This window comes from Glandiceps talaboti, chromosome 10 (genome assembly GCF_964340395.1).
Source record: "Glandiceps talaboti chromosome 10, keGlaTala1.1, whole genome shotgun sequence".
In the NCBI taxonomy this organism is placed as follows: Eukaryota; Metazoa; Hemichordata; class Enteropneusta; family Spengelidae; genus Glandiceps; species Glandiceps talaboti.
Window position 1 is genome coordinate 15638805 of NC_135558.1, and position 24030 is coordinate 15662834.

Below are 24030 nucleotides of genomic sequence, written 5' to 3' on the forward strand. Positions count from 1 at the left end.
AAGGATAGAATAAAAACAGCTGTTCAACGGACCCGACGACCTGCCTATATTTTTGGCATTTCAATTTGTTTTATGTGGTGGGCAATATATCCTCATCGATCATGCGGGCTTTGCATGTCAGTAAAATGCACAGTTTGTTTAAAAATTAAGGTGATTTCTTTATATTTTCAGAGTGATACATGAGACCATATGCATTTGAGTCAATTCCAAATTACATATTTTAGACATTGGTTTGCTTGGCTCAGATGATGCATACAAGAGTGAATTTAGATTAAACTAACGTACACTAAAAGGAATAATCAGCAAAACTTTGCGACCATGGGAAGGGGGTAGAGCAGTCTCTGGGCCATCATTCTGTTAGTCTGAAAGGTTTGAAATGTTGTGCTCTTTATTCGTGATTTTTCGGCACCAAAACTCAACTTCTGAAGTCAGTTACAAAGTGCACATCCGCAAAATATATTTCACCTTTGCCACAACAAAATACACTTCATAGCCAGATAATATGCCCTGCATAGTAAACTCGTCTCAATTCTGGTATTTTAAGGGGGAGGTATCAAATTCAAAAAAGTTGATAAATTTTTCTTATACTTTGCATACTTAAACATTGATATCTGAATATGTAAAAAAATGCAGAGAAAATACTATGTCACCACCTTTGGTTTCAGGATAATGACAGTTTTTTGTATGTACATATATATTTTTGGGTCAAAATAGGTAAATTTACAATAATTATCTACAGCATGATAACGATTATCCCCAGAACACTAAACGAACTAATGTATGCAAGTCCAGTGTATAGCAGGTCCAGACATAATTTCTGTAATTTATATTCATTATTTCATATATCTCCAGCTGCTTTACTACTTTTTAAGAAAACGTAAGAAAATTGCAAAAAAGGATAAAAGGATGCGATAGATTTTTTAAATACACTGTATGCATACATTGTATTATTGCAGCTATTTATCAATGACAAAAAATATGGGGTCACCACGTCTGTTTGAATTCTAGAATTGTAACTGTCACTCCCAACCCCATCTAAATTTGGACATTTTGACAGAAATATCATATGAAATTTTGCTGAATTTTGACAACAATTAAAATGAGCCTGTTTATCTTTGTACATATGTATAATGTACCAATGCCCCATCATAATTATATAACCCACCCCCCTCAAAATTTCAAATATTTTGGAACAAAGATCACATGAAATTGTACAATATTGGAGCACACAGGCACAAAGGGATATATCTATCAGTTCATATGTATTCTATTAAAATCAACTGAACTAATCATATATGGAGTTTATTCCTTTCTCCAAATGACAAAATGCTCATAATATTCACAATTGTCACCCCTGCCCATCACAATTTCACAATTTTGGCTAAAAATCACATGAAATTATACAATACTGGAACACACAGGCACCAAGGGATATTTCTATCAGTACATATGTATGCTAAATCAACTTAACTATTCATGTGCTTTATAGGTATGAGTTTATAGGTAGGTCAATGTAGGATAACAGTTAAAAACTTTTAGTTAACCCCCCCCCCCCTTTCTAACTTAATTGGCCAAAATTTAAAATGTCCATCCAATTTCAAATCAGTATGTAGTAATGCTATGAATACAAAGCCAGTATGTAGTGAGAAAAAAACAGTTCTTTTGTTGCTTTAGTGCTGTGTTATAGTGAAATTTCTTCCATTTCTCAATTTGGGGAACTTTTTGCATGTCTAGGGTACAACAGACCCATTAAAAGTAAATTCGTTTGTATAGGATGAGAGCTAGACAGCTAAAAAACACACCCCAAAAGTAAAACAATTTAGCTTTTCATCCTACATTGCAATATATATTGATCTCGCACCTTATATCTCCATTGTTTAAACAGTTAAATGTTGATTTCATGTAAAGAAATTGCTAGTGTTTATTGCGGAATGTGGTCACTACGAGAAATAGGAAATAACTCACCAAATTGAACTACTATCATAGCTGTTGATCCACTGAACACAGCATCCAGTATATGTTCTTCTAGCTCTGGCGCATAGCGCATAAAGTGACACTGCACTGTGAGGAACCATTTATAAGCTACAATGTGTACCGTACATAGGTACTAGATGTATTTATTGATTTTGGGTACAACAATACACGTAGAACCCCTCATTGAATTGTATAGTAATGTTACCATGGATACTTCTTTTATGGGGAGACAACGTAAATAGTTATTATACAACTTGTATACTTTGTTGCAATTTGAACTGTAGCTCACTCGAGTCAGTGTGACTAGTGACTAATACTATAATACTAGTGTAGCTGGCGAGACATGAAAAATGAATCTATTTTTGGTTGAATACCTCTACTGAAAAAAACAAACTATGAATTCATTAATTTTAAATTGGCATGACGTTACTATCCCGATACAGGGGTGTATAATGGTCGGGGGTTCTATTGGGAATGAATATATGTGTCGGAAACTCCTAGCCTCCAAGTCCTGCTTGCAGACGGTGCATGCTCGGAAGGGACGACTTGCAAGCAGGACGACTAGACCCTAGCGAAACCAAGCAAGTGCACACCATCGCTGGAGAGCAGAATGACGACAAAAGAATACGTTTTGAAAGCCTTTTACAAAAGAGTACTGTTATCAGTTTGTTATGACGTTTTTTTAAGGCCTGTTAATGACGATGTTAGCGGGGTTGCATGATCAATTTTACTGGAGTTCAGAGACTGGAGTTCTCCACCGTCGTGACGTGGCCACTGATTACTAAGAAAGTAGCGACGGAAAACATATAAGATGCTAAATGATGTTTCAACTAATAAAATGGCAAATTAGCTTCGCAAAATATCTTCAGTGTGTAGTCAGATGATTTTATGTTTTGCTTCTATGGTACCTGATAGTTGATTGTTTACGTAGATTTGAATAATGTTTTTGTTGCAATGTTTTCGCCATTGTCTACGTGTAGTGTGCAAAATTATAAAATGCCAAATCTAATTTTATAGTGGTCAATATGTCACCTTCCCACGTCAAGAAACCCACACTGACAAAACCTGTCACCGGTATTAAAACTATATTCATGACAGTATAACTTCCTCTGTAGAGATAAAATTTGTGAATGGTTTTGGGGGCCACGTTTCCAGACCAGCAATATAGCCTACAGAGTGTGGTTGATGATACATTTCATCAAGTCTAAAATTTATAAAACAGTTCCTCTTTAAGTCATGCATGGTAGTAAAGCTAATTTTCTTCGCAAGGACTTCTAAAACTCAATTATACGAGAGTACCTTCCGTTCACCCCTAAATCTCCAAGAGTACGAACAGTGCTCGAAAAACATCTAACACTTCTTCACTTCAAAACACTTCCGGGTTTGTTTCGCGTTCGAATGTTGACAAGACAGCGAGCGAGTTTCAGTCTGCGCCAAAAGTTGCGCCGTCGACGTAATTCGAATTTGACTCCTCCTACCTTTACCATATTCAAGCATTGTAAGACTTGACATTAGGGTGAGGTTTTTTTTTTTTTGTTTCTCATCTCCAATGGAAAAGTCAGGTGTGGCGGGCGGGCGAAATAAAAAAAAAAGGGGGGCAAGAAAAAAAAATCTGTATTTTTTCAGTTCTACTCTCTGTCCTTTCTGTCCTGTCAGTCTCTCTACAACTTCTTTTCTCTTCTCTTTATTGAATTCCTTGTTACAAGTCTCTTTCCTTCATTTTAGCAAGGTTGACAAGTCCGTAGAACAACTTTGTAAGAAGATGATTGAATACTTATCATCCTGATGGGTGTATATCTGTAGCCATGAACTATTGTATGATTTTATCAGGAGTACTAATACATTCGTCCTATTAATCAAAGTGGCATTGACATCGCTAACAATTTTTTCAAGTTATCCAATTTGAACTTCAGTGTGTAACTTTTTGAAACACTTACGTGATTGTCATCAGTGTGCGAGATGAATTTTCATTTATATAAATCATTACTTCTATGAAATATTTTTCTTCAGTGTGAACTTGTCAAAATAATCCACCAGATAACATGTAAACATTTCTAGAACTCAGAACTCCTTTGGGATTTACTGTTTAAAAGTAATTAAAAGTAATAAATGTAAATATCGGAATCATGCATGTCATGGGTCATGAAACGCTATGGAGTCGATCATTTCCCCAATGATACAACTGATTAAAAGCTAAAAACTGGTCAAGAAATTAGGAATGCAGTATGACTTTTACCAATTTTAAGCATAATTTTGAAAATGATGGAAATATTCTGAGCTATTATTACATTACAGCGAAATGTACTGCACGACAGTATTAATTTCGAGCCCTGTCCCTCATCAAACCTCAACGGCTTCAGCCATGATGAAAGACACATGCTGCTCTGATGTAACAAGGTGGGTGGGTGCAATGGGTGGGTGGGGTAGACGGCAGTGTTCTGCCAAGGTTTCCAACAAGTGGGGACAAAGGCCCCTTGGTTGCAAAAAGTGGTGCCATTTGACAGGGAGTGGGGTCAATTATTATTGTCTATGAAATATTCATATAAATTATCTCAGACCACTATAGAGATACTGTGGTCTGAGATATTCCATTACGTAATTCCATTCATATCATAATAACAGTTCCCAGTAAGCTATTTTGAAAATTGTGTACTACACATTACACCTTATAAAAAGAAGGCAATTAAGATTTAATGTAATTTTAAGTCATTTCTACAGAGTATATTATATATTGTTTAGAAAAATTGGACAGCCAGGTAGTCACAATTTTTAATCTGAATATCAATGAATAGCTGTGCTCAAATTCATAACTCCCTTTTTTCAGACAAGGACAAAGAACAACTTCAAAATAAGTCACAGTGAACATATGATTGAATAAAAACTTTGCGAAATCCTAAACTTGTAACCACTTGTTTCATTTTTAAAATTGTTAGTACACTGCTGTGTTTATCATTCCCTTTTCAAATCCATGACATTTTGAAGAAAAAAAAACCCTGACTTTAAAAAGTACCAAATGTGAACGAAAAACTTACAAATAATAGTCAAACAAACTTTAAAATAATTTTATTTTTTATTAATTAACCGTTACTGGCTGTGTATCATGATTTGGTCCTGCTATATCAAATGACAGCATTAGTTACATACTGTAAACTTGATACGGAAAGCTGACATTAGGTGTCCTTCAAACTCAGAACTTGAATCTTTAACTAAAACTATCAACAACGTCAAAGTTGGGATGCTCTGTAAATACCACATTATTTTTTTCTGATTTGCACAACAAGTTCGTTCTTCATGTCTGACCGGGCGCACATGCATCGGCCGTCTATAGTGGCCATACCAGTGATTACGCATTGATTCAGTGCCCAACATTCACATGTGTCACTGTCAACATCATGCAACAAGATCCCCTAACACAGCTTTTTCGGAATCAAAATACACATGTACTCATTTAATTTAACCCATCAACAAATGAAAATCACAACCTGTCCCATAAATTTGGTTTACTCAGGCTTCTGAGCTGTGGCAGATAGATGTTCCGCGTTCCGGTAGCAAGTTCAGTGTTTCGCACACGTCAGTGAGTAGGTCAGAGGTCACAACAGTGACGGTAGACAAAACATGTGACGAGAGACGTCCATTTCGACGTCTCATCTACTCCCTCTAATGTTTCAATTTGAAGATAAAGTTTATCAAAGTTGATCTTTTTGCGGCATTTTTATGTTAACAACAGAACTGCGCGTTGTCACTGTATCTTATATGATGTCAACAAAACTTTCCCTTACGCAGTCAGTATATACTTCTTGTGGGATTGACGTCGAGTCAGAGCCTGGCCTGGTCCGGCCGTGGACTTAGATAATCTTGAGTTGGTGTCTGCCGTAAACTGAATGCGCCAATTAAAGCGACGCAAAGTGGGAAAATTATTGCGTCATTTGTAATTTTAGGGGGCCAATGTCGCAAGGTCGTGGCCTCGGCAGAACTGGTCTAAGACGCCATGAGGAACCTTACAATTTTGCTGTGTTCAGGGGTCGGTCGGAAATAAAAAAAACTTCTTTTTTTCTGATGTCGGAGCTGCAAATTAGGGTCGGTCGGGAGATGAGAAACAGAAAAATAAAAAGGGCCGCCCTTAGGTAAATGGCCTTTTTCATCGTCCATACTTTCCAAAACGTTTCCATCTTTGGAGTAGCTATCAAAGTGATAATCGCCTTTCTCTCATCAGAAAAGATTGAAGGTGGCTGGCTAAGAACTTCCCTGTATAGGTTAGAGCTTATTATGAGACATTTCCTAATGCACGTGAAATCCACATCCTTTGTAAGGCACGTTTTGGACTTTTATTGTAGTTGTTTATCACTATTATTTTAATACATCCTATACCATATAATTATATATCTCCACTGTAGTGTCGGTAGCAAAGGGGTAGCCAATAATGGAATTCCATTTGGCGGGTCTTAATACTTTTTGAGAGGAGAGGGTCAAAGGAGCTACAAAATTTGTGTATATTTCCTAACTGTAGATCTCATGGAAACTGATTGCCATATAGACAATTTGCAAGAAATAAAATCAAAATGACTGAATAAGTACTATATAAACTTAACTTGAAATGTTTTGCCATCATTATATATGGCTTGTTTTAACATCCTTGTCCAACATTGTAAAAAAAAATTATATTGACCTACCAACCCAAAGTGATGGGCTAGGTTGCCCGTTGAACAGACTTTTTATTTCTTCTGGCCTAACTCCCATTCTCTTCAAAATTCACTGGCTTACAATCCAACAACGAATTAAGTTCAAGCTTCTTCTGATTACCTTCTGGGCAATGCATGAATCAGCTCCACCATATCTGTCTAATCTAATCACCCGGTATGCACCTGAACGCGAACTTCGATCCAAGGACAAACTATTTCTCAAATAAACCCAGTTAAGCTTACCTATGAAAAAATGATAATTTGTGACTGCCACGCCGGCGCTATGTAATAAATTACTATATGAAAACGAGCAATGTCGAGCAGTACTGTCTTTTAAACGAAGTGTCAAGACTTATCTTTCTAAGGAAGCATACCTTTAATTGTATGCCAGTTTTTATCATTTTAGAATTTGAATTTAAATCTAAACCTTCATAAATATATTTTCTCTCCAGGTTTAGTTTTTTTATCTGATGTTTGTCTTATAGTTTGTTTTTATGGTAGAAATATCGTATGTATATTTTGTTGGTTTTGTGTATTTTCAAAGACTGGCTTTTTTCTTTCCTCTTTTCTTTGTCATGTTTTTTAAGCAAAACAAATAGCCCTGAACAAATAGCTTATTGGATTTCGGCACTATACAATGTTTACTTTATTTTATCTTATTTTTACACCTAAGTTGTTGATGGTATTTGTAAATTCATATATTTATTCATTTCAGACAGCCGGAGGTACTAGTGAACTACTGGGCTTGATACTAGTATATACTAAGATGCATATTATGGTATATTCACGCTTTTGTGAACTGTAACAAAATTGTTCAGGGAGTATTTGACAGAACGTGTTCAACTTGTTGTACACATCATAAAAAAGATAGATTTCCTTGCCTTTATAGACACCCAGGGCATTTAATTATTCACTTTCATTTAGTCTAAGCTATGAATTTCCATAGAAAATACAACACTTTTCCTCATATTTGCATATAATGTACATGAATTAGCATATTTTGGTGGGCCAAATAATAAATGTGTTAGTCCATCATCCTGGCTTTCCAAATATATGTAGGTTTACATAGCTGAAACAAATCAAACCCATACATGTATTTACAATGTACAATATAATGATGTCTCAGCACATATTCATAGATGTTTATTTACAATTAGGCTGATTTTTACATTTTCTGTAATTCCATTATTCACATGATGTTTTACACTATGTCCTACATATTTTGTAAAATTGATACAGATAGCCTCAAACAACCCATAACAAGTGTATTTCCTAAGACTAAAGCTGATAAATATATTGCAATACACTCACATATTGTTAATATAATGGAATTTGAACAGAAAATCTTGTTTATTGGCGACCATCTTTGATCATGTGACAAGTCACGAGATTTACTGGTTTCCATAACAACGGTTTTTGAAAGTTGACTTCAATAGCTGTCCGGTGATATATAGCATTTTGGTACTCTGGAACAATTCTATGCTTAGTGTGAATAGCCATTTCATCTATAAAAAAGCTGGTGGTTAATGAAAATAAATCTAATTTCAGCATTTCAGATATTTAACCACACTTTGAAACATTAAACTGAAATAAATGCAGGATTTCTCTTATTTTAGGTGTAAAATGTATTTTTTCAGTTTTTGTTGGCAACATATTTGGAAAGAAAATTGTATTGGCAATGCAGTCACTCACATCTGCTAACTTTCCTATAACTTTTCTTCTAAATGTCTATGGTATACGGTCCATCAACGAATCAAACGTTTGTGGACAAAATGATGTCTCTGTGACATATAATCTTTGGGCATTTTTGACTGATTATCTTGACATTAACAACTAAAGTCAGCCATACCACATGTTCACCCTAATTAACGTAATGGGCGTGGTATATGCTAATACAATGCCTAAGGGTTAAGCCATTCGTCTTGGCAGAATAGCGAAAACTATTGTGGAATAGTATCTAGAAATTTGTTTTGTCTACATATGAAAACAAATGAAGAAAACCATGATTGTAACTAGCAAAGCATGATTATATGTACGGTTCACTAATTGAAATTCCGTTGCACTCTGTAGCTGAAGAAAATGAGCATTTGGTGCAGATCAAGGGAAGACTCGGAAAAGGAACAACTGTTGTGCATCAGCTCCAACACTTCAATCCATATCGCATGGATTTCAAGGATAGTTCTGGAAACAAATTGTTCCTGTTGGAATGTTCGAATGGTAAACTAGACATGTGCTATTTGCCGACTGGTGATACGAACATTTATCCATCGTATAAAGATAATGATGTAATAATCAATTTTGCAAATCTATTGTGCGAGTCGGAAAACTTTTACTATCTGGTAATGAATTCTCCTGATGGTAGAAGCAAAACAGTAAGGATGAAATTACAAGTAGAAGGTAAGACCATGAGATACGTGTACCTTTCGGTAATTACCTTACCCATTACCATAATCAATCAATGGTGACACACCTGCATCTCCCCTACACTATTTTGTGTAAAACCTACATAATACGAGTGAAAAAAAATTTTGGCTCAGAAAAGAAAGAGAGAAAATCCTGATATATTTGATAGCACAGAGACTTAATGTATCCATCAGCCTCCCCTTATAGCCTCCAAAGACATGCCAAAATAATATTATGCATGAACACATAAACAGCTTCCGTGACCTGAGGAACAATCGCCGTTTTGCCCCCTCTAAGACGGTATTTGTTTGAAATGACAAAAGTGGTGTAAATAAATGTTTGCCACCATCGTGTCAAAATGCTGTGTCATTTTCAGTGCCAGACAATCGATAAGTCAAAACAGAGAGAAACATTCAAGTCTTTGCGACCAGAGGTTTATGAGCTCAAACTCTCAATAGCAACAAAAAGAATAAATAAAGTAACCCATGGCAGACTATGTAATTTACTCAATTATATTACTGTGGTGATTGTGTCACCGGTTTGTAGTTTAGCATGAACCATCTGATTTTACACCATGACATCTGTTATGGTATACTTTAGAGAGAATTTTGATGTATCGCAATGATCCATGTACAATCATGGGGTTTCAATTATTCGCCTACAGTCACCATAGTCAAAAAATAATTATTTATGCAAATTCAACACCAGAATGAAAAGCTACATGAAAAACTACATCAATTACGTGTGATTTGATGGTAGATATCATGTCGGATCCATAGCCACAGACATATTACCTAGCTATATTTTCATTGTTAATTGGTTTTCAACGTCACTGATGGAAGTCAACATGACCTCTAACCATATTTAAACTGAATAAAGGCAAATCCATAGATTTTTTGACCTAAGCACATTGTTGGAATGCTAAATTCTAATCTATATATCTTTAGGCATCTTTTATCCCACCTAGTTTCTCACTGCAGATCATAAACTTTTTTTATGAATTCAACATACAAGATTTAAACTTAATGCCTCCCATAAGGGCATAATCATAGATTTTTGGGCCTACACACATTGTTGGAATAATTCTAAACTATAGCTATTATACATCTATCTTTCTATTCCATAACATTCAGATGTAGTCGGGTATTTGCCAACTATGTCGATCCTTTAAACTTGAAAAAGAAATTTTATTCGAAACGCTGGATTGTATCTTTTTATTCGGACTGTCTCACTCGTTTTTTGCATATATATATATATATATATATATATATATATATATATATATATATATATATATATATATATATATATATATATATATATATATAATGCATCGTTTCCTTTTGTAGGCTCTGTGTGTGTGTGTGTGTGTGTGTGTGTGTGTGTGTGTGTGTGTGTGAGTGAGAGAGAGTGTATGTGTGAGTGTTCCTTCATGAATGATCATCATCACGTTGCCTTTTGTTTTTGCAGAATTCTATGAGGCTCATGCAAGTCTTTCAATACACACAACACAAAATAGCAGATCTATTGAAATAAAATGTGTGGTGGGGCAGCCATTCGTTTCCTTGGTTTGGTACCATAATGATCATAAAATAGAGGTGAGTCTTGTATGTGTATCTCATTTAATCGAATGGTGGGCATTTCAATACGTCGATGAGAAAATTAAATAATACCTTAATATCTCGCTCGGTAAGGATGGGTAATTCCATAGCACTGTCTGCCTGTTTATTTGCATGTTTTTTGGGTGAACACAACAACTATTCACATATCATATAACCGTGGTAAACTTTGTATGCCACAAGTGTCAACTACCAAATAACACATGTTTACCATCAGAAAATAGAGAGCAAGCATTAGAGCCATCCGAAGCTGTTCAGAATAAACGAAAAAAGTATGGAAGGCAATTTAAGAACACATGGGAATTATCGGCAATAAGCCATTTTTCGTCTCGAGCAGATACCACGAGATCCCGCGTGACACATTGAGTCCATAGCCACCACATGAGGGTGGTCAATCTCCTATAAATAACTGTTTGAGACCGCCCAAGACAAGAAATAGACTGCCCGAGGTAAAACCAGGGGTTCAACTACTGTTATCAGTTGATATCTAAATACCCCTAATCAAAGACAGTATGTATTGACCTAAAGCAGAATAATTGTGGTCCCAATTGCTGTGTTTCGGTCACACTTGCATGGTTTCACAGTCCACCTGGGACTTTGATATTAATTATTCGAGGCAAGACTGACCACTCATGTGCGATTAAGGCTATATTTGAAGAAAAAAATGGTATATAAATGTTTCAATTGTTCCTAAGCTTGCCTTGTGACAGTAAGTTTACAGCTATTTATTTCAACCGACCGTAGTTGAGGTCGGCAAACACTATGTATAGAGTATGTGCACTGTTGGTTTGTGGAAAGGTTTCAGTACATAAAAACAGTAATTTAGTACTCGAATTATTGTGTTTAGGATCAATATATACTGGTAATGATTAGGGGTATTTAGATATCAACTTATAACAGTAGTTGAATCCGTGGTTTCACCTCAGGTAGTCTATTTTTCATCACGAGCTGTCTTGGACAGTAATTAGTAGGAGCAACTGAATGCATCTGCCACTATGCATACGGATACTTGGTTGTGCGCTGCATGAGAAATTAAATAATAGATTTTCATGTCGTGTTAGAATCGTGATAGAATGGAAGTGTTGAAGAGTTTTGTGTGGTTTATTTGTTGGGAAATGTTCAGCGACGACTCAGGTGGTGGCACTAGCAGTTCCAGTAAGCTGGAGATAGTGCACTGCCTTGGCGAGAAAAAGAGCATATTTATTTTCTAAATTGTCACGCCAAGTTTCGCAACATGATCTTTAGTTCTGGTACTTTCAAATGTTCAATGTTTTCCATGACGAAGTACGGTTGGAGATGGTCATAAAACATAGTAATCTTTCCAGGAGAATCTGTTGGCTTTCATGTAAACAGATATGACCATGCATATGGCGAAAACATGCGTTTAACAATCTTTGCTAAGCGTATGTCACAAGACGTAAAATCCCTTATTAAAGAGTGGCACTGTGGATGGAGAAACATATCAATCTGATTAAAATTTGGTTTAGTGAATACAATTCGGAATCTTTATTTACCACTACATGTACATCCTTCAGTTATTGTTGTTCGTTAGAGTGCGTGCCTCCTTCGTACATCTCACACGATATCATAGATCATGTTCAAATCCTGGGTGTTGAGGAACCCACTCACCAAATGAGAACGTATCTTATGTCGAAAACGTACAAGTACGTTCAGATGTACCTCAGAAGAAGTTGCTTTAATAATTAAAATAATATCATATAGTAATAATTGTAATAATAATAATTATAATAACATTTTTTTGCATACACTCCACCTTAACTGGGGTAGTTTGTTGTGCAGAGTTAAAAAAAATGTCGTTTTAGGAACATCCAGTGCAATGGTAACCAAAATGACGATATTATGTGGATTAATTTTCCAAAATTTGACATAAAATGTGAAACACCTTTGGCAAGAATTTTCCTAACATATATGAGTCGGTCCTATCCATTCTAACGTAAATTACGCTTAACAATGGCATGTTTAAGTAAAATATATTTTGTAATTTATTTACTAGAAAATTGTTAGGGTCTGTTTGGTTACAATCCACCTTACCTGGGGTAGTTTGTTATGCTGAGCTCACAAAAAGTCATTCGTTGCCATGGTAACCAATATTACCATAATATGTCGACTTTTGCAAAGATTGGCTGTAAACCATGGAAAAGACATTTTAAAAAATAGGAAAACCTTTCTGTGTTTATGCCATTTTTTATGCTGAAGTTTATTGTAACACAAATCATTTAAAACTGGATAGCTGTTTCCATAGAAACGTAAATTAGGCTTTAAGATGTCATAGTTTGTTAAAGTATGTTTGTAAACTGACTAGTCCCTAATAGTATGATGTAAATTAACTTCTGGCTTTGCTTTCATAGCAACTAAAGTATACAAGTATGCAAATTATTCACGTTTACAAAAGGTAAAAGTAACATTAGTTACTACTTGTGACACTCATGCCCACATTACAGATTTGTTATAATGCTGTGATGAATCTGTTTTAGTAATGAATATATTAAATGGCATTGATGTTTATGCTTTATTTCCTTTTCTATTGTTAACCTTTCTCATGTGATGGCGAGGATTTATGTTGTAGTTTCAGAATATTTAGTACAATTCATATTTAAATTCATGTATTTATTCTTCCACTTGTGTATTTTGAATTATTTTTTTTAATATGCTTCAAAGCATGTATCAATATGTTATAATGTTTTTTGTGTAGTATACTTCTACTTGCTAATGAGCAACACTGATAGTATAAGTCTGCAGTCAGAATTTATTGTAAATGTTTTAGTATGTGTAATGATGGAGGGACAGGGGAAATAATACAATTGCAAACATTTTGTGGTTTCATTGCAACACTATACTAGACCATATACAATTACGAGGCAGTTGACAGCCAATGGAATGTGTGTGTCTACCTAAAGCGCTCTCTCTGTATTTGTATGTAAATGTATAGGCTTAAAGCGTTGATAAGAACCATACAAAATATGCACTAAGAGTAAAATTGAGATGTTGAACTTGTCCACACATTTGAGTAACAGGTGTCATCGGTGATTGAGCATAGCTGCTGTAATTTGTAAGAAGAAAAGAACACTCCACACAGGGAACTATCATCTGCGTTAGTTTGTTGTAAGTCTGAAGGTTATGTTATCCTTTTGTCTGTCTGTGTGTCCGTGATTGTGTTTATGTGTGTGTGTGTGTGTGTCTGTCTGTCTGTCTGTCTGTGGACACGATATTGTACCAACCAATAAACCGCATGACGAGGGTATAAGAGCATACAGAATTAAATTAACTTTACTTATTGATCATGACTGTTTTACCCCCTACTTTTGCACTCGTTTTCAATTTAATTCAAAAGCCCACCCATGGTGCAAAACTAGTAAACTATTCAAGCCACTTTTGTACTGAATTACTACAGATATAACTATGTACAGTAATCTCATGTGACTTCTATATGATGTTAGGAACAGGCTAGCGTACGGCAACCGAGAAGGCACATAATATCACAAATAATTTTTTTTTAAAACAACTTTTCTGTCATATCAGTTTGCATATGTAAATCGATTTTATTTCAAATTCATTTTCACTTGCACTTGTAAATCGATTTGCAATTTAAATTCGTTTTCATTTTCACTTGCATTTGCAAATCGTTCCCATTAATATGACTATGTTTCCTATCAATCCTACCAGGGATCCATTTATATGACCACATTTAATATCGTATCCTACAGGTACCCAACCATATGAATATGTTTACTAACAGAGCCTACCAGGTACCCATTTATGTGACTATGTTTACTCTCATATCCTACCAGTACCACAGTCTGGACATTCGTCTGCACAGCCTGTCTGTGCATATTTATCGTGTAATAACATTGAAATCCTACTTCGGTCTAGATATTCATAGTCTAGAATTTGACGCTTTTTTAAAGTTTGAATCTTTAAATACAACATGACAAACATTATTATGAATAAGGCTCTCTGAGAAGTGGAAATTCCAGCAAATGTTCCGAAAGCATTACAACATTTTTATCGATTGATCACAGAGTGCATCGTGACTTTTTCAAGTGACATTTTCGACACAAAATAATATACGTAAAGTGAAATGAGTATGATTCCGCGGACTAAGTAGAATTGTCTGAATATGACTTTGAGGGGAAGTAAGCTTGCCGGCTTTTACATCGATAATCTAGGTGATTTTTAAATAGAATAAAATGTATCAAATAAAAATAAAAGTACTTCTACATATCAAACTCATGCCATCCAAGGATATATGTAACGTAATGTATGCATTTACGTTTTGAAAGCACATAATTATTACGATAAACTTGATCGTAGCGTAGGATTGGGACGAACACTCAAACGGTATGGAGAAAAAATAGTTCGGTAGAAGAGGGGTGATATGCTCTGAAATCACCCCCTGTTTGACGTCACACAGTAGACGATATGCACGTATTTATGTGATAATTTGATGAAAAACATGTTTATACATAAACAATCAACGTGAAAATCAAATAGGATGAAGGTTATTTCTGGAAAATACATGGACCAGTTTTGTTATTATTTTTAAAACATCGTGTAGAAATTATAATTCCTAGCTGATCAAATGATGACTAAAACTTAATTATTGAAAAGAAAAATTGCCTTTAAATTTTGACTCGTTTTACTTCATCCGTAAAAAATAAAACTTAGGTCAAATTTCGTGAATTTTCATGCAGTTGTCAGTTATTAATTGTGAGGTGATTTTTAGCATGATGCGTTTTGATCACATTTTACTTGCATACGGACAGAATTTGAGCCAGTAAAACCTACAGTAGTCGAGAGTATGTTGCACTAAATTTCTAAAAACAAACAAGGTTACATGTTCAGAGATATAGTTGAATATCATTGCGTGGGCAGAGTTTACGTTGCAGGGCTTCATCTGTGTAGAATTTAATAACAAATCGAATGATGTATGTGACATGCTTAGCCCGTGCGTCTTTCTCTTAGCCCAGGCCGTTTAACGACGGGTATATTTTCTTCGCGGAAGTGAAACTGAGAAATCTGAAATCGAACATCGACCAAACAAAACGGTATTATGAAAAATCTCGCATGAAACTATGTTTTTTGAAGGTACAAAACATTAGGTAACTTGTAGATTGTACTGTGACTTCGGAACATTGTACATGTAGCATTCTAAGAATAACACTGCATTGTTATGTAGATAGCATAGTGGGCCATTTGACGTGATTCAACTCCGACCGTATGCAAATGAGACCAAATTTCCAGACTGTAACCAGTACCCACTTATATAACTGGGCTTATAATCGCATCCTAACGGGTAACCATTTACATGACTCGGTTTACTATCAGATTTACATGGGAAATGTACAATATCATCCAACACCAGATTTAAACTTAATGCCTTCCGTAAGGGTATAGTCTTGCAATTTCATGATTTATGCAAGAAATTTAGCTATATATCTGTGATTCGTCAAGTCCCAATGAAAGTTAGTTGTCAAAAAAGTTATTGAAATGCCCGCCACGCCTCCTATTCTCAGCACAAGAAAGCTTGCCATCCTCGACTTCACTTGGCTTTCGTGATCCCCAACAGTCCAGTTGCCAGATGGCATTTTTAGCTCCGCTGTCAGCGAAAGCTGAAAGCGTAGCTTTAGGTATAGGTTGTATAGAGTATAGAGAGTAGAGTGAATCATAGGTGTCCGTCAAACTTTTATATTTTCATTATTTTCTCCGGAAGTGACAGTCAGTATTCTTAGATATTTGGTGTGAATGTTCCCTGGGGGGAGGCTATTCAGATTTGTTCATGCCAAGTTGATCTGTGCCATTTTCAATTTTTTATGATTTTTTTTCATAAAATGTCATTTTCATCATCTCCGTGAAAACTTATTGTCAGATTGCTTTGATATCTGGTGTGTTGATGCGCAGGGGGTAGCTTACTCAGGTTTGTTAATTTCAAGTCAGCACATCTTCATTTTTATTTTTTATGATTTTTTTTTTGTAATTTGAAAAAAAAATGAATATGTTAATGAGGATAATGACCGACGCCATATTGGAAATCATTCGACGAGACTTTAAGTAAACTGCCACTTTTCAAAAGACACTATTGACGTCAAACAAGCAATGTAATATGTGCTATAGTCATAATTCTACGCATTGGGCGCCCAAATGCATGAAGTGACAAGCGTTTATTCGAAACAGGGTTGTAAACTTCAAATCCAAATTCTGCACCCTTCTACATAATCAGCCAGTCCGCAACGTCCTTATTTGCATACTCTATCCTGATTCGACCAGAAGCTGAAGCTGACCTCATGTGACCGGGCGATTTTCCACAGCAAGCAACAACACAAGACGTTCTTGGTACTCACTAAAATCTCACTTCAGACCCACTATAAAAATGTGATGTTTTCAGATAACATGTAACTTGTGATTAATTCTATATTGTCGTGCAATTTGGAGTGACAGTGAACCAGAATTAAGACAACTTGCGTAAGGAAGGCATGCGGTTGAAGTTATGCAAGAGCAGTCTAACTGCGGACTGTGAATCAACCAAACTTTGTTTATTGGCCGACAGTTCACATGTAAAGTTAAACGACATGAACGTGTCTTGCCATTTCCAAAATGCAAATATTTGGCAAGTAAAAATAATTAAAATAATCACAACTTTAATTTGGCTTCAGACTTTGCATTATGTTTTGCGTATCTTTCCCCGTTTTACATGTAAATCCGAAAAGGTTCTCTCGTCATGTCATCAGTGATCATACCGCGAGGGCCGAGGGGCTGCTTTGAGTACGAGCGAAGTGAGGCATGTTGAGGTATTTTGTTGAGAATTATAAATATTGCGAAATGTCAAGTACAAGGTTTAAATACAATGGAATGATGAAAAAAAATGGCCGAGTCTGCTGACAGGCGCCGCGATACAACTTTCAAAATATAACTTGACATGTCTTCATTTGTTAGATTTATACAATTCAAGACGCGTTTTCACTCGAAAACAACAATTCTGTGAATAATGACACTCTGAACGCAGCGATTTCTCGGACGATGTTACCACTGTAACGTATGGCTGACAACGACTTGCTTCCGGGTTAGTCCCTCGTGCATCCGGGTACCTGGGGTTGTCGCCGTACGGAAACTAAGAAAGATGGAATTTACAGTGTTTCTTGTGACCGGCGCTAGTTTGAGACGATTTTCTCACGTACTATCGAGGCTAATTACTTGGACTTGGACCTTACTCCAGTTCATCGGGAAGTTTAGCCAGTCCGATAATTCTTTCTGGTTTAGTTTACAACACTTTTGATCACGCAGATTTTGTTGTTGTGATGAAAAGAAATTTAAAAAAAAAAGATCACTTCAACCATTTCGTTGTGTTTTCTTTATGAAAGGTAATAGAACATGAACGAGTGTTACCACTGTAACGTATGGCTGCCAGAATGACTCTCTTTCTGGTCCTTGGCGGGGATTGTCGCCGTCCGGAAACTAAGATGGCGATTAATACATTTCTTCCCTATATATATCTACTCAACTTGTACAAGTTGAATGTTGTTGACTTGGTAAATTTGTTAGAAAATTGAAATTCAAATTGCCTCAAAATTATTTTAGATCCCTAGTTTATTTCATTCATCATTAAAATTTCCCAGGGTTAAAGCTGTAAGACAATGGAATTATTTATAGCCAACCTCAAAATCATCTCTTTTTTTTCTTTTTCTTGTGTGCATTTCCCAGTCATTTTTTTGCTGAGATTTTGTGCAATTTTTCATAACAGTAGATTTTTGTTATAAAATGGTGACTATGGTATAAAAGTACAATACATTACCAACTTCTGTGTAAAATGTGTTTTACAGTGAGACATCATATGAACCACTAACCACTTTATTGCATCGCTAAAACAAAACTGCATAGTGAAGAGCTGAAGAACTGAACCACTTCTACGTGTCACCAAAATAAAAAATTAAATTAAAAAAAAAAAACAGCGGAGCTATTCTGACCGATAGGTCACTTGTTTAACATAACCGTGCATTGTGTTAGAGGGAAGGTTTTATTGTTGATATTTGTTCTCCAGGGTGTCCTGGACAAGAATCCACCGGGTGCCACCCTGGCACCCTTGAGCATTTTTTTTAATTTGCATAAATTAAAAAATGATAAATTTATGATGATTTGGCCATTTGGTAGCACATCTATACAACATTACCATGTATGAATGGTCAATATTTGTGAAAACAACTTCTTTTTATTGGTGAAATACAATGTAAAGACTAATTAGATAATTAGCAACTTCCAAAGATAAAAAATAATATAATTTGCATAAATCGTAAATTGTATTTTGTGTGATCTTAGTCATTTTTCAATATATTCGAAATGCAATACTTGAATATATTGTGAAAACAGTTATGTTTTGTGATACAATACAGTGTAAATACTAATTAGATGATTAACAACTTCCAAAGATAAAAAAATAATCACATAGATTGCAAATTTGCATAAATCGCAAATGGGTATTTTGGATGATCATCATAATTTTTCAATAAACTTGAATTGCAATACCTGGATATATTGTGAAAACAACTACCTTTTAATGACACAATTCAGTGTAAGTAATAATTAGATAATTAGCAATTCCAAAGATAAAAAACGAGCTGATTTGCATAATTTGCATAAACCGTAAATGGGTATCTTGTGTGATCTTCGTCATTTTTCAATATACTTGAAATGCAATACCTGGATATATTGTAAAACCAACTACCGGTACTTTTTAATGATGCAATACAGTGTAAGTACTAATTAGATAATTAGCAACCTCCATAGATAAAAACAATCTAATTTGAATAATTTGCATAAATCTTAAATGGGTATTTTGTGTGATCTTCGTCGTCTTTCAAATGTACTTGAAATGGAATACCTAGTATTCACCCCTTGTTGCATCATTCATAAACCTGAGATGAAATGTAAAATGAACTGAAAGTTTAGTGTAAAGATGTGACATGACTGTTCATATAATGTTGGGACTCAAATCTGCATCGATGCTATGAAGCACTTGTTCATCACAACAAAATTTGTCCATGGCTAACGTATCTTGTCAACTTTATAGAATCTACAAAAATCAGTTATATTCTAATTAAACTTTTCAACTTGTTCAGTCCATTAGAAAGGATTTTGCCTCATTGTCAAGCATGTACTTACTCTAAAATATACAATTTTTAATTTGTTATATTTGCACATATAAGCTTAATTAATCTAATTATATAGCTATATGAGCGTTGATCTGAAGATTGAAATACTAAATATCGAATACACACACATACACATTTATAAGCAGTAAAACATTTAGTTCTCTGATAACAGTAGTAGTCTAATGATAATTTACATGGTCATGCATCTATGGTAGGAGTCATGTAAAACCTGTGAGTTGACTGAAGAAAAAAAACGTCTCAAAGCTGAACACGTACACTCCACGCATACGTTTTCTTAATATAGCAACACCAAGTTGAATCTATACAGGAAATACGGTCATTTGTTTACAATGGAACACGGTGTACTTATAAATGTCGGTCCAGATAGAATAAAAATCATTGTTTGCCCAAGTAAACAACGAGGGATATTTTACATGAAAACCTAGAGAGTTGATAAACACCAGCCTTAAAAATCTGCATTGTCACAAGACCTTGTGTTTCAGTTTATCTTATCTCACATGTTCTGGAACGTATATCCAGTCATAGTATAGTAAATTACATGATGAACTATCTCAAAAGAGGTGTACCGGAACTCTGTTTAACCCTAAATATCCACATCGGTGCCAGACACTACATAAAACATCCAATGCCAAACAGTGGACAAAAATTTCACACAGTCATGAACTAAAATCACTACAAATATGTGATAAACTTCTAGATAGAGTTCGAATACATGTTGCAGAAGCCCCAAGTGACTTGTATACTGCAGATTCACAGTACAGTAATAATTGTTTTGGATATTTCATCAGCTAAATCATGTGTCTATGAGAAGTGTGGATTCACAAGTAAACAGTGCATTTGCAGAATTTGTTACTGAGATTGAAAGTAACCCCATTCATATTTACAATTACAATGAACTGCGTGAGTATTTTCTCAGCCACATCAATGACAATAAGGTAGACTCAATAGTTGTATAAGAGGGAGGTAATAGGGGAATCGGAGTGGGTGGGTAACGTTTTACACATCAGTTCTTAAGAACGACCATATTTTAAAATGGGATTAGGCGAGTTACATTTTACTTTAACTCATTTCAATGCCTAATGTTGCAATATTTTGTGATTTGGAACTGAATCCTCCTACTGCCACTGATTCCACATCGGTTACCATGGGATAATTAATGTTGTTGAGTGGAGATGTTGACCCTTGTCCCGACAATGCCGAGAGTGTACATTTTTGGCCTTCAGCTCAGCCAATTAGATCCAAACACAGGTACTGAGTATTGCAGTGCCTTCACACAAAATCCTTGTGTGGTGGTAGTTGGAAATAACCAATCTCTTTTAAACTGTCAATTGTCAATATGGTTGCAGCAATGGGATTATGTCCTTCCAACTGAGTCTGGGACTTTTTTATCTTCTATTTTCATGTCCAACAGCATTTTAACCCATGTTTTAAAAAATATCTGATTGGGATGGGTCATGTTTTAGAGAAAGGGGATTGAGGAAGGGCCACTAACACGATAGAATCGTTGGAGGGTCACATATTACGAGAGTGACCGAGGGTGATCACCCTACCCCAATCCGTATAATTACTGAAGGCCCTCATTTTGAACTATTTTCAAGATGAGCTCCTGGTAAAGAGAATCAAAATCTCTTGAGTACATGTGCAATGATATGATATAGATCAATTTGTTGACTCTCCCACCTAAAGTGTGCAGCCAACTGGCAGACTTGTAGTTTTCATTAATTATATGTTGTTTAAGACCAAAAATGAAAAACAATGAGTAATTTGCTTAAATTACACATTATACTTGCAGCATATCAGTACCAGGCAATATTGATCATTGATTCATTAAATCTGAATCATAAACTTTTGTTATGGTAATAAGTTGAAATCATAATTTATTGGGCACTGATCTTTGGATGGAGACCCAACAATTGATTTGATTGGATACATTGCTGTATACCACTACATAAATATGTTTACCACAGGTGATTCAATACTGTGCAGAATGTGTGATTTTATGATTAAGTCGTTATATCTTACAAAACAATTACAAAAAATGTTTCAGTTGCAGCTAAAAGTTAAATCCGGCATTAGTAAACTACAAAGAAAATAATGGAAAATATAGAGAAAAACTCTGGGTACCCTATCACCTGCCTTGTCCCTGGAGACATTGTAGAACAGTCCTAACTGTTCTCACAATGAAGCTAGGTTTATCATTTACAGATATGCAATTTATGCAAATTATGCAAATTAAGGTGTTATTTTAAGAATTGTTAATTCTTTTATTTCCAAACTTATCTTTATTCCTTCTTTATTTCATACCTAATAATTACTCAAGTTCATGATTCACATTTAGTGAAACAATAATCAATACTGCCTGGTACTGATATGCTGCATGCTGTATGATTTGATTGTAATTTAAGCAAACTACTCATTATTTTACTTTATTTTTTTTTCAGCATACCTTATTTCTTGTTCCATTCCTTCCAACCATTTATCATAGTTAAATGATTAAGATTTCGTGAATCTATCACAAATATTGCCTGACATTAAATATTAGCTTCAAAATATTCTTATTCTGTGCAATTTATGCAAATTATGCTAATTTCGCATTATTTTTTAATTGATTTCTTTATTTTATAGCCCAGTACTATTTTACAACTTTGAGGTAAAGATGTGTGCAATATAAAACTCATTTATACATGATAATATTGTATATATGTGCTACTAGATGGCCGAAATTGACATAAATCGGCCATTATTAATTTATGCAAATTAAAAAAATTGCTCAACTCTCTCAGGGTGGCACCCGCCAGATTCTTGTTCAGGACACCCTGGAGAACAAATATCAAGCATAAAACCTTCCCTCTAAGACAATGCAAGGTAGGGTGGCCTGGCAACTGGACTACCAAGGATATGGCATGTGCGTGTTGAACTTCCTTCTGTCCCACAACAAGTTTACACATTCTTTTAATCACTATAGGAAAATTATCAAGATTTTGTTGAGTGGTGCACACTCACTGTACACTAATCATATAGAGGTCAATGTATAGGTCACCATTATTGATACATTGTCACGAAATTTTCTTCGTAGGCTAGGCTAGGCTTGGTCTATTTTCCATATTTTGACCACACACATTTGGGTATAAATTAAAGATTATTACACTTGATAAATATGTGAGAGTGTATTTATATCCTGAGATACAGCGCTAGATAAATGATTATGTACAAGCCTTGCAACAAACCGGTAGTTTGTTATCGAGAGAAATCAGAAAAGAACATGGTAAAAAGGAGACGGTTCGAGGTCAATATAATACTTTCTAAACTTCTAATCGAAAATCTAAAAAGACACAATTTCTTATTCATCTGCGCATTAGTGTATGAAATTTGAAAATGATTAGTCCATATTTGACAAAATTGAAATGATGATAAATATTTCACCTGTTTGTGCACTCTGCGCTCATTGTAAACCTATTTTAGGCCAAGAAAAAATTGTTTTCTGGTGAGTTTGAATCACTTAAATACCCTGCCATGGTCTTTTTTTTCTCGTGTTTGTCCAGCCAATGCAGAGTGCAGATCTAGGGGAAACACAAAATAAGGTTGGCATAAAACCACTTAAAACAGAGTCTTTCTCAGTGTAGAGCACGAGTTTAAAGTTGGCGTCAGATTCAGATTCAGGTAGCATCATATTGATCTTCAGATAGCCACAGATCCGAATACACCCCACGACAGTGAAGCAGAATTCTTCCCTGTAGTGTCAAAGCAGGTTTGAGTCCGTCGGGTGTCTTCGGATCTGAGGCCATCTGACGCCCAATATAATGTTCATAAGATAATGCTACCTGAATCTGAATCTGAATCTGATGCCAACTTTATACTCGTTCGATCGATTAATTACTCAAATTGGTCATTAATATTCATCTGATTATTACCAAAACCTAATCAGTTCTTGCCATTACCCTACGGAACATGTCTATGAAATTTCGTTTGAATGGATGCAGCCGTTTTCCGGAAATGGTGATACAGACACACACTCTTCACCCCAAATATAAAACCTTCCTTACGGAAGGTAAAAATGAACATTCACAATAAAAGATCTCACTACACGAAAAGTCCAATTTACCCACCTTTACCCAACCTTTATCTCACATGTTACCCACCTAACCTATGTACTAATACTACTGTGATTGACAT